Here is a 14,977-nt window from a genome sequence, read left to right on the forward strand (position 1 = left end):
TTCAGTCTCAGGGTACAGGTCCGCCCCGACACCTGGCATGTCCTTGGTGGTGCAGAGCAAGAAGGACCATTATGCCTGTTGACACATCGGGGGCTGCAGGTTCCAGCCTGCTTAGCGGGTGACGCTCTTCTCCCATGCTTAAATCTCCAAAACCAGCACTGATTGCCTGGACCTGGTGACACAGGAGCCTGTAATCCCAACAATTTGCTAGGCTTAGGCAGGAAGCTTGTCAGTTTAAGGTTTATGTGATTGGAAGAGTGAGTTCAAGGTCAGCTTGGGCAACTTAGAGATCTTGTCTCAAAAAGCAAAAACGAGGGGCCAGCAGTCAGGGGTTAGTGATCTATGCCTTTAGTTCCAGCACTAGGGAGGCAGAGACAGGTGGAACTCTCTCTGAGGCTGGCCTGGTCTACAAAGTGAGTTCCAGGACAGCAAGGGACTACACAGAGAAACTCTTGTCTCTGAAAAGCAAACCAAAGTAAACCAACACCCCCCCCCCCAAAAAAAAAAAACCAAAACCACCCAGCAAGATGGTTCAGTAAGTAAAAAGGTGCTTGCCATCAATTCTTGACAACCAGTTTGTTCCCAAGACCCACTTCGGTGGTGGGGGTGGGAGGGAGAGAGAGAGAGAGAGAGAGAGAGAGCAGACTCCTGCAAGTTGCCTCTGACCTTTACATGCATTAATAAGTAACCTTCCCAACCAGATAAACAAAATTATTTTTCACTCATTTAAAAAGTTTATATAATGTGTAAATAAATAAATAAAGCACACAAAAACATGGCTAACTACTCCTGGCCCGGGGCCTGCTTTGGTGTGTGTGGTTGACTACCAGTACAGGGTCACTCCCCTGGAGAAAGTTGATTTTCCATTTCCAGCAGGTATGGGTTGCAAATCGCTTCCTAACAGCTTCTCAGTAAGAGCTGGGACTTGGTGTCCAGTTCCCTTTCTCCCTGCTGGGATTTTTGTATGATTTGAACTTGTGCAGGTCCTGTGTGTGCTATCAAAGTCTCTTGAGTTCCTATGTGTATCAGCCCTGTTGGGTCTCCAAGAGGTCATTTCCTGGAGTCAATCCACCACCCTGGCTCTCACATTCTTTCGGTTTCTTAGCCTTGAAGGGAGAGCTTTGAGAAGGACACCCATCCCATTTCGTTAGAGCTGATTGCTCCAACTCTGCATATTGTCCAGTTGGGGGTCTCTTGTCTGAATTACCACGCACTGCAAGAGGTTGCTTCTTTGATGGCTGGGTGTGCTCTGATCTTTGGGTGTAGCATCGTGCCATTAGGCATCATTTTATTGCTATGTTCCTTTAACAGAATAATACTAACAGACTCTTGGCCACTTTAGCAGTGTCAGGGATGGATTCCATCTCATAGAGTGAGTCTTAAATCTAATCAAAAAGTGGTTGGTTACTTCCATGACGATTGTGACGCTACTGCACCAGGACATTTTGCAGGGGGGTTGCTGTACCTAGATCTCAGGGTTTGTATCTGGGTGACATTAATGATTACTTCTCCAGTAGCAGAAAGATTACCTTCCAGGACCATGAACACTAATCAGGGTAAAGCTTCTGCTTCGGGCACCATCACAGTTTCTTCAGATATTAAAGTTTTAATTAAAAATGTTTTTGAAATACAGAGAGGGCTAGGGGTGTGTAGCTCAGTGGAAGGCACACATGCCTGGGTGCCTAGCTTTAATCACCAACACTGACCGGAACAACATTCCCTTAGGTCATTCATTTGTTCTTTAAACTCTGAAAATAAGAATTACTGGTTCTTTTCCAGTCCCTGGGCTGGGTAGCAAAAGCTGAGAGACTTGGCTGTCTAGATATCCACATATAAATCTTAATTCATATCCCACCCAAGAGCGACAGAAAGAAGCTAAGACATGGAGTCATTTAAACATCACCTTAATTAAGCTCCTCAGGCAACCCACAAGCTGTCTGTTTCCACTTCATCCCAGCTTGCTGTCCTGTGTTCCACAGAACCCTTGGTCCCCTTTTCTTCAGGGGGCCTGCAGGGCCCATTTCTGTCACTTTAGCTCGTGCTACTAGAGGCCTTTGGTATGAGGGCACTGTTGTGTGTAGGAAGTCATAGTCATGGGATTCCCCACTAAGGGTTCTTCCGAGTGACTTTAGGAGTGTCGCTTGAGCGTGTTCTTAATTCACATCTGGTTTCTGTTTGAGTTGCAGTCCGGGCCTTGCTTGTCCAGGATGTCTTGTCACATCCAGAATTAAGATCCTGGACCTCTATTCTTCCTGCTCTTAGGGATACCAGAGACTGCAGAGACAGACAAATGAAGAGGGCAGAGTGTTGTCCATGACAGAGTTCTGTGGCAGTCAGTGGGAATCAGAAGGACGTGGCTGTTTGTCCAGCGTCAGGGTCATTGGAGCTCATCAAGACAGCCCTAGACCAAATCAGGAGGAGCAAAAGTGTAAGTGACCTTTGACCTAGAGAAGAGGTGCTCCAGGCAGAAGATCCCACTCAGTCAAAGACAAGGAGGCTCCAGAGGCTTCAGACTAGCTGAAAAGGCGATGGAGGTGTAGGGAGAGGAAGGCCGCAGTATGGTGATGGCCAAGGGAAGGGGAGCATTTGCAGATAGGTAGGGAAGCATGGAAGGCCTGGGTTGAGACTTAAAGGAAGAACTCTCAGGATTTTTGAAGCAGGCTCCTGGATGATCTTGCTCTCCCTTGTGTGGCCGAAGGGAGCCCAAAGGCAAAGGTGAAAGGTAACCATGCCTCTGACTAATAATAATGGTCTTGGTGAGGAGAGGTCATGGGAGGAGAGGGGGCGTAATCCTTTCAGATGAGCAATCTTGAGCCCCTTAGGTTAGGCACTGATGGTGGTTAGTCCCAGAACATTACCCGGCAAAACAGGAAGTGCTTGCTGGCAAGCACAATGCAGAGGCTCAGAAATCACGATTATCTCAGAAGCATCCCGTCTGTTTGTACCTATCAAACCATCTGTGTTACTTTTCTCCGGTTTGGCTCACAAGCCATGACTGGCTGCCTCAGAGGGGTGAGCTTCTGGTCCCTGAAGCTGGAAGGTGGTCTTGACCCAGGGACCTAGAGAGGTTTAGAAAATACTTTGGCTTCACTGACCATAAAGCTGCTGGGTTTCAGGCTCGTCCTTCTCCACCAGGCTGTGGCCAAGCCTTCTGACTTTCTCCCTTTTGCCTCTCTTATTACCAACACCATAGCATCCCCCACCTACCTTCCTACTCCTGGCCATGCATACTTATAGGATGCCCCCAGGCGAGCCCTTAGCTGTTCTACTCCATGACTGCTCCAGTTCGAGATAGGAGAGGCACCTGAGTGCTGCCCCATTTCTTCCTGGTCACTCTTCCTTTCAGGTATCTCTTGCTACTTGACCAAAGACGTCTGCTGCCCTGGGTGCCCCTTGAAGGCAGATGTTTGGTGTGCAAGGGGTGCTTTGGGAGTGTTCTAGTGAGGCTGCTATTCTGTTCTAAGTCTAACAAGTCTTAGAAATGAGTGAATAACACAAACTGTCCTCCGCCCATCTAGAAACAGAAGTCACACCTGTTGGGAGAGCAGAGGAAGGGACCGGAGTGGTTCTGGGCTGTTGGAGGGTGTGCCTGTTCACACGAGCATTGGAAGGCTGGCATGACAGTAATGCTGAGAGCTGACACTCACCGTTCTGCAGCTCCAGTGAAATAGGAGCATACGCCAGACACGGAAGTAAACGTCTATCAACGGGAGCACAGACAGACCAACGGTGGCATATTCACGCAAAGGAATACTACTTGGCAATAACTGAGGAGCTAAAGCACTAACAACACAGGCAACTTATTAACTGCTTGAAGTAGGAAGGAACCTAGGTAGCATAGTTCCAGCTATAGGAGTAGAGTTGACCGTAATAGAATCCATTGAGCCCTCTGGCTGAGGGTGTGGTATTGACTAGGAAAAGACACAAAAGAACCTTCTAGGGTGCAGGAAATAGTCTCTGGTTTGATGTCGGTGGTGATTACAAAGGTGAAGCCATCAGCCACTCAGCTGAGTGTACTCTGGGTTTGGGACTCTGCTATAGGAAAGCTACAGGAGGAAAAACAGCTTATTAGAAAAGGGCTTCTGAGACTCTAATTAGCTCCTTCAAGTCCCACTGTAGCCTTTTCAGTAGGAACAGGGAAGGCCACATGGCTGACGTTTTCTTCAGAATCCCAGAGGATTCTAATTTATGGATCGAGAGGCCCCGGGCAAAGCTAGCCACAGCTGTATGCCAAGCAAGCCAGCTGTTTGTCTGGACCTGGTGGCGTCTGTGGGGTGGACCTCTTTCTCAACTGTGGGATGGTGGGCACTATACAGAGGGCAGTACTGGTGACCCCCACCCCCAACCCCATCCCCCCTGACAGCGACCTGGCCTTGCTCTTTTCCCTGCTTCCTGGAACCTGCCTTCCCCAGACGCTGTTTCCAGCACTTAAAGCTGAGAGCTAAGCCATTCCTCCACTCCAGGAAAATATTTGTTCAGGGACTTGGCACCCGCAGAAGAGGAAATAAAAGCCACTTTGGAGTCGAGCAGGCGGCCTGCTGCAGGCTGCTTTGTCTGCCCTTCCAGACTGCTTCGGCGCTGGTTGTGTCTAGGACAGGGAAAATGAATGCACCTTGCAAAGGGGCCGGTGCTAGGAACGACCTGGGTGTCAGCTCTGCACTCAGTGTTCAGTCACCAGCCAGTTCTGCCAACTGAGGTTGACAAAGCCTCCTCCATGCCACACTGGGCGCTGCTCTTGACCTTGCGTTCCAGGCTGGGATAAGGGAGTGAGAGAGGCCAGTCAGTGGGAAGCCATGACATCATGGGAAGAACATGGTAGCAGTGAGGAAGATGCTAAGAACTAGCAGAGTGATTCTATCCATGGGGGCAGGCATGAGTTTTACCCTGAGTCAAGCTGTGGAAAGAGGATAGTGGGGTGCAGGGGGTGTCTGGGAGGGAATATGGAACAGCAAAGACCCCAGGTCAACGGTTGATGGACTCAACTAAGTTTGCAACCAGGAGACTAGGGAGGGGAAACTGGAGGAAAGGTAGACGGGGAACCTCCCAGAATACCTGTTCGAGAGTGTGAGAGTGTGTGGACTTTATCTCCAGGGCAGAGAGAGTATGTGGTTGTTGCAAAAACATTTAAACACATTTGAGTCTTTTTAATATAGAAAGTATAAACATTGAAACTGGCCGACCATGGTGTCAGAGGCCTGTAATCCCAGTTACTCCAATAGGTAAGACAGAAGAACTATGTTTGAAGCCAGTCTGGGTAACTTGGTGAGAGCCTACTTATGAATAAATGAATGAATGAATGAATGAATGAGAGGGGAGGAGAGAGATAGCTAAGTGGTACAGTGCATGCACCAACCAAGCCTCAGGTTTGGGGTAGGAAGTATGGGTAGGAAGAAGAAGAGAAGGAGGGAAGGGAGGAAGACAGGAAGACTAGAGACAGAACTGTGCTTATCTGAGTCCCACCATCTAGAGACTTCATGATGACATTTGAAAAGTTAAAAATACTTGTGGGCCTATGACTAGAAATCCAGATAGAGTGAGAAAGAACAAAACTCAAGCAAACTTTTCTTCCCCACCTGTGGCTTGGGCCAAAGGCAACTTCCTTTAATGGGGTTTCAGGGTACATTTCCAGAATATTTTTTCCATGCATGTTCCTATGAGGGTGAGTCTATGCTTTTAAAACTTGCACAAATGGCTGGCTCTCTACATGGGAGATGTGACTGGTTTCCTTTAGCATGCCAGCACCTGCAGACAGCTCCACCCTATTCTCATAATGGCCACGGAGTCCACTCAGCGATGCCATGGGCTGAAGCCGCCCTAGCTCCTTCTCCTGGTGGATGCCTGGGTAGCAGGCAGATGCTGCTGTCCTTAGATGTACTGTACACAGCCTCATGAACTACACGAACACACATGCCTAGGGGGTCCTTCTAGCCAGGGGTCCTGGATGAACAGAAAGGGATGCGCTTCATACTTGTCTCCTTGAAACAAGTGTTAGTTAGTATCTCACACTAGTCACTGCGACAGGCGGCAGCGAGAGTCTCAGACTTCACCGCCCTATCTTAGCAAATGGCCCTGTTTGTTTTTATGTGAGGGTGGAGATGACATCACGGTTCCTTTCATTCAAATTTGCTTAATTGCAAAGGAAGTGAGAAATCTCATCATACTTTTCACCGTTTATGTCTCTCTGTGTGTGTGTGGTGTGGTGTGTGTGTGTGTGTGTGTGTGTGTGTGTGTGTGGTGTGGTGTGTGTGTGTGTGTGTGTGGTGTGGTGTGTGTGTGGTGTGTGTGTGTGTGTTGTGTTGTGTGTGTGTGTGGTGTGTGTGTGTGTGGTGTGGTGTGTGTGTGTGTGTGGTGTGGTGTGTGTGTGTGTGTGTGGTGTGGTGTGTGTGTGTGTGGTGTGGTGTGTGTGTGGTGTGGTGTGTGTGTGTGTGGTGTGGTGTGTGTGTATGTGTGTGGTGTGGTGTGTGTGTGTTTGTGTGTGTGGTATGGTGTGGTGTGTGTGTGTGTGTGTGGTGTGGTGTGATGTGGTGTGGTGTGTGTGTGTGTGTGGTGTGTGTGTGTGTGTGGTGTGGTGTGTGTGTGTGTGGTGTGGTGTGTGTGTGTGTGTGTGGTGTGGTGTGTGTGTGTGTGTGTGTGTGGTGTGGTGTGTGTGTGTGTGTGTGTGTGTGTGTGGTGTGGTGTGTGTGTGTGTGTGTGTGTGTGTGTTGAACCCAGAACTCACTCATTTGTCTAGTCCAGCTAGCCAGCTCGCTCCAGTCTCTGTGTCCTGCTGTCTCTGGTTAGAGGTGGGCACGTTGTGAGGATGCACACTCAGATCCTCAAGCACGTAAGGCAAGTGCTTTACCCACTGAGACATCTTCGTTACTCTTGTGTTTCTTTTTTCTATTCTTTCATGCCCTACCCCCTGTAATCTAATTCTTTCATGTTTAGGGCTCATTTTCATCATCTTCCTTTTTTCTTTGCAATGTGCATAGGCCCTGGGTCCTCGAACACCAAGGTATTGGAGCGATTAGCATGTGGAGCCCTGGTCTTCAGGAAGCCCCACTGCTACAGTGCTAGGTGATTTGGAGGGTGGCTGGTTTGGAAAACCTACATGGGAACCTTGAGAGAGATGATGGCCTGGAGCAACCAGTGGCCACAGAGAAGGATCCGTGAAAGGTTTTAGAAGCTGTTCTTAAAAGTATCCAGGGAGGGCCGATTAGTGGACTGAGAGTTTTGGCATAAAAGTCTAGAGTTCTTTCGGTTCTGTTGCCTACACCCAACCCTGGTAAGTCCAGTGACTGACAAGCCTGGGCGAGGGTCCTATCTGTAAGTCAGTCAGCCAGCTAACCATAGGCCTGGTCATCCATTCTCTTCTCTGTCGGTGTGGGGAATGACAGGGCAACAAGAAAGGAAACAGACAGTTCCCTACTTTAAATGTTATGGTTTCCTAAGCCATGTAAACAGCTCAGAAACTCCAGTATTTCAACACATAGTAAGAAATACACTGGCCCACATATATCTCCTTGGAGTTGAGCCATTAGACCCCCCAGAGGGAAATAGTAGTCCCTTTGAGCTCAGTGCCCCTCGGTGGGGGTGGGGCGGGTGAAGAGAGCCATTGGCTTCTGGCCCCAGCCTTTCTCCACGTAGTCTCCAGGACTGGACCTGTAGGAAACACTTAAAAATTACCCCACAAGGTGAAATTCTTTTTAATTCAATTTATTTATAATTTCCTTTTGTTTTTGGTTAAACTTCTCTTATGGTTTGTATTTGTGGGGTAAGGTCGGACGAAGGGAAGAAGGCCGGCTTGGGCTATACCTCCGTGGTAGAGTGCTTGCTTCTTATGTATGAGACCCCAAGTTTGAGCCTTAGCACTGCCAAGACCAAAAAAATTGGACAGAGAGACAGAAAGGGGATATCAATTTCCCCTTTTGTAAAGCATATCAAGTATGCTGGGGCCATGGTGGCTCATGTATTTAGTCCCAGCATTCAGAGGCAGAGGTGACTCTGTGTTTGCCTCCTGCTCTATGTAGTGAGACCCAGGCTCAAATAATAAGAGTATATAAAATATATTTTATGGACAGTAAAATTGCCCCTGATGCATAATTCTTTTTATAAATGTGCACAGCTTATGTCTCTACCACGATGGTTTGATGTAGACCTATCGTGTTCCCCGAACTTCTCCATGTTCTTAATGGTCAACTCTCTCTACCCTCTGTCTGTCCCCATAGATTTGACATGGGTTTCTAAATATCCTATGGGTGAAATTGTTTAGGGTGAGTCTTCTGAGTCTGGCTTCCTGCTGGTGTCCGGCTCTGGTCATAGAGGCATCCTGTCTGCTAAGAGAAGGACCCCTTTCCCCACCGGAAGAGCAACGTTTCAGCCCTTATTCATCCCTTTATCCCTGTAAAGCCCCACACCTTCACAGGGCGGACCGTGTTTGGGACACCCATCTTAAGGCATGGCTGCATTGAAATCTGCACAGCCGGTGGACAGACAAAAGTAACAGTTTCAATTTCAAATGTGTGCAAATGGAGGTGGCCTGAGGGAACAGGGGACATCATGCTCACCTCGTTAGAGCCCCCAAAGGAAGACAAGATGGCGGTTCAGAGGGGGTTCTGGGTTCAACCATGTGAACTACCTCCAAGCATGTCACAGGGCTGAGGCACCCTATTGGCAGCAGGCGGTCTTAGTAAACGGTGGGTGTTGGGACTGCACAGTGACAGCTCAAGGCTGGGATGCTGCCAGGAGCCCTGGGGTGGCTGTCTACTCCCTATGCTCATCCTCCATCTGCACCTTAGGTCCCCACCAGCTGGAGAATGTGGCAGTTCATGGGGTGCCACTCACGTCTTCTGGGATTCTTCCAGGACGTGGTGACCATGCCTACTAGCAGCCGGGCCTTGGACTGATACTGAAGAAAGACTCAGGCACCCTCCTTTATGCTTGGGATAAGGGACAAGGGACAGAGCCTACACTGTGACCCATGATTCCTATTGCAGAAGCAGCCTGGACCTCCGTTGTAGGTCCAGCCCAGTCACCCGTGAGTCAGCACAGAACCTGTGGCATGTGGGTGTATTGTACTCTGAAGGAGGAGAAACTTCATCAGCTACTGGTCTGTGCCTTCCAGGTTCCCAGGGCTGTATAAAATGCATGCTGGTTTTTACATGTCTCTCTTAATGAAGTTATCCTTCCATGTTATGTACCACTCCCATGAATCCATTAGATAATTTTTTTGGTATAACTGACACAGGCCTTCCAGTTTGAATAAGGCAGACACAAAGCAGGACACCCACTCAGGAAAAATTCATTGCTTTGACCACAAACAGCTGGTCTCCACTTCTCAAAGGAGAACTCAAGTGTCCCTGAGATGTCCCCTTGGAGCAAAAGTCCAATATGGTGACCCAAGCTCACTCCCGCCCCAAGCAGGGCTCTCAGCACAGTGCTTAGCTGTTACAACCATCATTATCTATAGCAGTCTCTCCGAAACCCTGAGGCTGCATAGAGCGCAGGTCTAAGTCCTATCCTACAGACCAGGAAAAGGAAGCGTGTGTGAAAGGGGAGACTTTGCTCAGCTGCGAAGCTGCAAGGCTGCCCACGGTGGGGACAGAGGAGGGAACGCTGGGCAGAGCCCCACCTGCCACTGGCTCCCTTATAACCCCATCCTTCCCTGTGCCAGATGGAAATCTTAATCTCAGGCTTGGGTGTCCAGATAAGTTCTGCCATGCTAGTGGAGGACCTAAAACAGCCTTCCGCCTTCTTCAGCCTCCCGTTCCTCATTGGAAACCTAAGAATATGGGTCCTTTCCTTCAGGCTCAGATGAGACTTGTGAAATAGATAGGCAAGGGTGCTTTCCTGCTAATTGCTCCTCACAAGGATCTAGATCTCTCCAAGTGAGGACTAGCATTACTTATATGCCTAGAACCCATTGACTCTAGACACACCCACCCTTCTGTGTTAGGAGCAAGGAGTAATACAGAAGCACGGTTTGGGGCTTAGACCCCATTCCACTTGCTGCCTGACTGTGAACTCTTCAGAACCTCAGTTTCCTTGTGTGGGAAATGGGGCAGACAGCTCTCATCCCATCATGAGGTCTGTGGGGGCATAAAGTAAGGTAATGGTTATAACTGCTGAGCGGTTTGCTGCGGGCTCTTTGCAAGCCTGCGGGCTCTTTGCAAGCATCCCATGACTGGTGGCAATTACCCACTCCGAGTCACCGAGGGGACCTGGACAGGTGGTGGGGATGTTCTTCTAGCCTCAGCTGCTCTGCCAAGCCCGAGGCTATTCTAAAAGCACTGAAAAGGGTGGCCTTGAGAATGGGCTGGTGAGTTGCATCAGTCCATGATGGTAATGAGTCTTACGAGGAATCAAACAGCCAGGAAGGAGACGGAAGCTCCCCATTTCTTCCCCACCACAGGCAGCTCTGTGCCCTTATACAAGCAGCATATCCCATACCAGATCTGGGGGCTGTGTCCTCTCAGGAGAGGGACTTTGGGCAGCACAAGCTCTTAGGGTGCTGGCCTAAATGTTAGCTCAGGGTTCCATGGCCCTTGGTCCTAAGGGAGATCTTCCCCTTTGCCTCTTGTCTGTAACTCACTCTTCCCGTACAGTTGCCGAGCTCTTCTAAGTCAGGGCCCAAGACTCATGGGTGAACAGAGAAAGAGCCTAGAGTTCCCCAAAAAAGGACCCACACAGAGGTCCAAAAGTGTAGGCAGAGCTAACGATCATCAAAGTCTCACTAGAGGAAGGGGTGTCTGAACTCCAAATCCTTGAAGGAGTTGGCCAGGTGGGACAGGGTTGGGGGTGGGGTTGGCAAGTGCTAGTTACACGTAGGAGCCACCCAGGTACTGAGTTTGTATCTGGGATGGGGGCATGGCTGAGGATGGGACTGGAGGGACACCAGGGGCCAGGAATGGAGGCACAGGGCGGATGATGCCAAACTCCTGTTGACTTAGGAGAGCTGATGGTGTGCCTGAGTTCAGAAACTTACCTCAGTGGAACACAACTGACCATGGCGGCAATATTTACACCACAGAAATGCACACAAGCTACAAATCAAAGGTTGTGTTTAAAAAAGAAAGAAAGAAGAAGGAAGACTGGCAATCTCCAGGGAATTTTAAACGAGGGCAAGGGATAATTGGCTTTGTTTCTTAAAGGGATGTTCTGGTCTAGCTGCAGGGGAAAAGACAGGGGAAGGAAGAGGCTTGGATGACCTATCAAGAGGGTGCAAGGGCAGGGGGTGGGGGGTGGGGGGGACAGACTCGTGCATGGTAACCTAACTCCTGCTGTGTGGGGGCTCAGCTTGGGGGTAGGGCACAGGATTAGGCTCTCTCAGCCTTCCTTGGCTGGAGCCTGAGAATCTGCAATAAAACTCTTAATGAGAAACACCTGGGCTCTGCCCCCTAGCCAGGCCCTGGGATGGGAAGGGGATTAGAGGGCTGAAGGCGAGGACGGAGAGACCATGCATTCATTCACGGAGAGACCATCTATGCACTCGTTCATACCTTAACTCATGTCCCTCCCAGTTCTTTGTTCCTGGTCCTGTGTGGGAACGAGGAATGGGGGGAAAGGCACTAAGGGACAGCGTAGAACAGCTTAAAGGGGTTGTTGGGGGCACCTTGGAGTATAAGGCACCCAACGTACATTTGGACAGACCCTGTATGCTTTTGATCCAGTCCCAGTGTCAGACCTACAACAAGGTTAGGTCCTCGGCTTCTCCAGTCTCCTCCACAGATCTGTTTCTCTGTGTCTCGGTATCTCTGTGTCTGTCTCTCTGTCTCTCTGTCTCTGTCTCTGTCTCTGTCTCTCTGTGTATGTGTGTGTGTGTGTGTGTGTGTGTGTGTGTGTGTGTGTGTGTGTTCAGGATAACTTGTGGGAATGCAGGAGGCAGGAGGGTTGATATCTGGTATGTCTCCTGTCCCTTCTGCCCAGGACACGTTGGAGGAACCACTGAAATCCCTAAGGAACACTTGGCTGATTCCACAGCCCATTGGGGTTTGGCTTAATCTAGTCCTGGCCTTTAGTCAGGACTGGCCCATGTGCCTTTAGACTCTGGAAGGGCCTGGATTCCTGGCCCTCTGTTCTGCCTTCTGGAGGGATATGCGATTGTAGCTTCAGATCTCAGGGAGTAGCTGTGCCACCACTGTGGCAGTAGACAAATGTGTTTTTGAACTGAGTCTTTTTGTTTGTTTTGTTGTTTGTTTGTTTTGTTTTTGTTTTTCAAGACAGGGTTTCTTTGTGTAGCCCTGGCTGTGCTGGTACTCACTCTGTGTAGACCAGGCTGGCTTGCACTGCTTCCTGAGTGCTGGGATTAAAGGTGTGAGCTATCACCACCCAGCTTGACGTGAGTTTTGACTGGTGGTCGGGGACCTTCTGAGCATCGGAATGGGTCATCCAGGGATGGGTGACCCCCAGAGATAGTTACAGGGTCTGTAGAGTGTGCGATCTCTCTGTGCACACTGGAAACAGCACCCTTTGTGAACATGGAGCTTTGTAGACACAAGGTCTTCCTGTGACCAGGAGAGAGGCCATTCCTTCAAGCAGCCAAGTGCAGCAACTGATCACATAGTCAGACACACAGTAGCCCGAGTGTGACTCCAGGAGCCACAAGAGAGGGCTCCTTTTATACAAAGCAGAACCTGCTCTTAGGCCTTCACTGCCCTCCCCCCACCCACGGACCACCCTTTTCCCCATTCCCAGTTAATAAACACCCCTTAAAAGGATGTTCAGGGCTTTGAGGGCTAGGATGGGTGTGGTAAAAACTAAAATCCACAAGCTTCAAGGGTTCTGAGCGGCGTAGCCCCCTGCTGTCAACACTGCCACCGGCAGCTTCTAGCCAGGGCAGCCCTTGGAACCTTCTGGACACCATGTGGGGACGGAGGCCCAGGCATCTGGAGATGAAAGACACAGGGCCAGCTGCAGCCCCAGCCACCACCCAGGAGGCAGCAGAGTCGATCTTCCTAGGGTTTTCCTCCAGGGCCATGTGGTCCCAGCCCACACCTCCTGCCCTGCAGTAGACACATGGCTTCTGTAACATTCACAGATAGTCCTGAGAAGAGGAATTGGCTTTGCTCCCTGGGCTATAAATGGACACGAATATTCACGAAGATGGCGGAGTGGATCTCTAGAACTCATCCATGTTAAAGCCTACAAATCTAAGATCTCCCTGAGGCAACAGAGATTCCCCCACCCCCTTCATGTTTGTGGTCACTACATGAGACCATCCTTCCCTTTGCACCCATGCCTGACTCATCAGCACTTGGCTGTGTGGGGAGAGGAACAGCAAGCTGTGACTGGAAGCAGTTGGGGGTTTCTTTGGTGGGTCACTGGCTAACCCAAGTCATGTGCTCACTCTAGAAGCTGAGTGAGTGCAGGCAAACCCACGTAAGCTGAACCCCAGGCAGGAATTCTGAGGGATCCCACCTTGGCTGCCTCTCGGAGGCTGTAAGCTATTCGTTAAGCAGGGTTGAGGGGCTGAAAGGGCTGAGTCCCTACCCAGCAGCAACTGGATGTTCAGCTCCAATCTTCCTTCTGAGACAGGGCCCCTTAGAGACGCCATCATCCCTCTAGAAAGACATAGAAGGCCTCAGGGCCTGGTCATTGTCAGCTGGACTCAGCATCATCACGGAGGAGCTGGGCAAGATGCCCCCGTCACACCCCAGTAGAAGGTTGCAAAGCTGGAGATCTCCGACATAGCGTATGGGCAGGGGGTGAGCTGATGAGATGGTAGAGTTCCTACGAGAACTTCTCTGGATGGAGCTGGCAGTGCTGACTACATCAGCCACAGCACGGCTACAGCAGCCAACCCCCGAGCATACTGTGGGCTCTGTGAGTCAGGCTCCATGTTGGGAAGCACTCGCAGACCTCCAGTTCCCAGCTGGTTTTCCCACCATCCCCTCCCTGCTGGAGGGTAGGTTACTCAGTCTGCTGAGGCCTCCGGATGAGATGCCCATCTAGTTGGCCCTCCCACCATTAATCTTCATTTTAGAGAGACAACTAGCTCAGTCTTCTCAATGCTGTCTTCATCCTGTATAGGAGAGGCTCCTTTACCTGACAATTAACCCTGCAGCCTCATGCAGGAGGAGAGTGTCAGCCTCCAGCGGAGCCCCTAGACACAACCCCGTGGCTTCTCCTATCTCTCCTCCTTGTCTCTCCTATAGTGACTACCCTTTGCTTTCCTGGTTCCTTCCTGATCAGCCGATCCTGTCAGCCTTCACAGGGAAGGTGTCCAAGAGGAGGTGTCCACTGAGCTGGGTCCTGGAGTGCTAAGAGGAACTGTGGAAGTTCCACATATTTCTAAGGAGGGGCAACTGAAAGCAGCTTGAATTTCCTCACCTTCCTGCCTTCCACTATGACCTTCATATTTTTTAAGATTCTCTTCAGGCTTGTGTTGTTTCACAGTTTCCTCTAGGATTGGAATATCCTATCTTCTAGGGAAGCTTCTTAAACAGGAAGGTAAAAAAACTCAAAAGACCTTCAGAGAGTCCCTGAAACCCATCAGATTCACTAGGCTCCTGCAATAAAAGCCGAGTGTCCCTATGAGAAGAGCAAACTGCAAAGGCAAACTGCAAATGATTTTCTCAGATAACCCAGCTAAGCTACCTGGAAGAGGTTTAGGCCAACTGAGGCACCTGGACAGGACACTGTCCCATCTGTTGAGCTGCCTGCGGGCTGTGCAGTGTGCTTCAGGATTCCAGCTTTGTGAGTTGTCACCCATGCCGGGGTGGGCTTGGGTGCTTCAGCTGTCTTTGAGTCATTTCTGCTCCTGTAAGCAACCCCTCACCCATATTCCTTATGGCTCACCAGGTTGGACTTTGATGGTATCAATACTTTGGTCTGTCGTGGGTGCCCTATCTGGAGTGAGTCAATGTGTGTTGTGTCTCCCTCGGAAAAGTTTTGTCACACAATAGCCTGATTGGAAGTCAGTGACTGGTGGGAGGAAGTGAAGCCACACCGAGGAGTTCTCAGTATGTGACACAAAGAACCTCTGCCTGATTAGTTCCTA

This window comes from Rattus norvegicus, chromosome 6 (genome assembly GCF_021556685.1).
Source record: "Rattus norvegicus strain SHRSP/BbbUtx chromosome 6, alternate assembly SHRSP_T2T, whole genome shotgun sequence".
Classification (NCBI taxonomy): domain Eukaryota; kingdom Metazoa; phylum Chordata; class Mammalia; order Rodentia; family Muridae; genus Rattus; species Rattus norvegicus.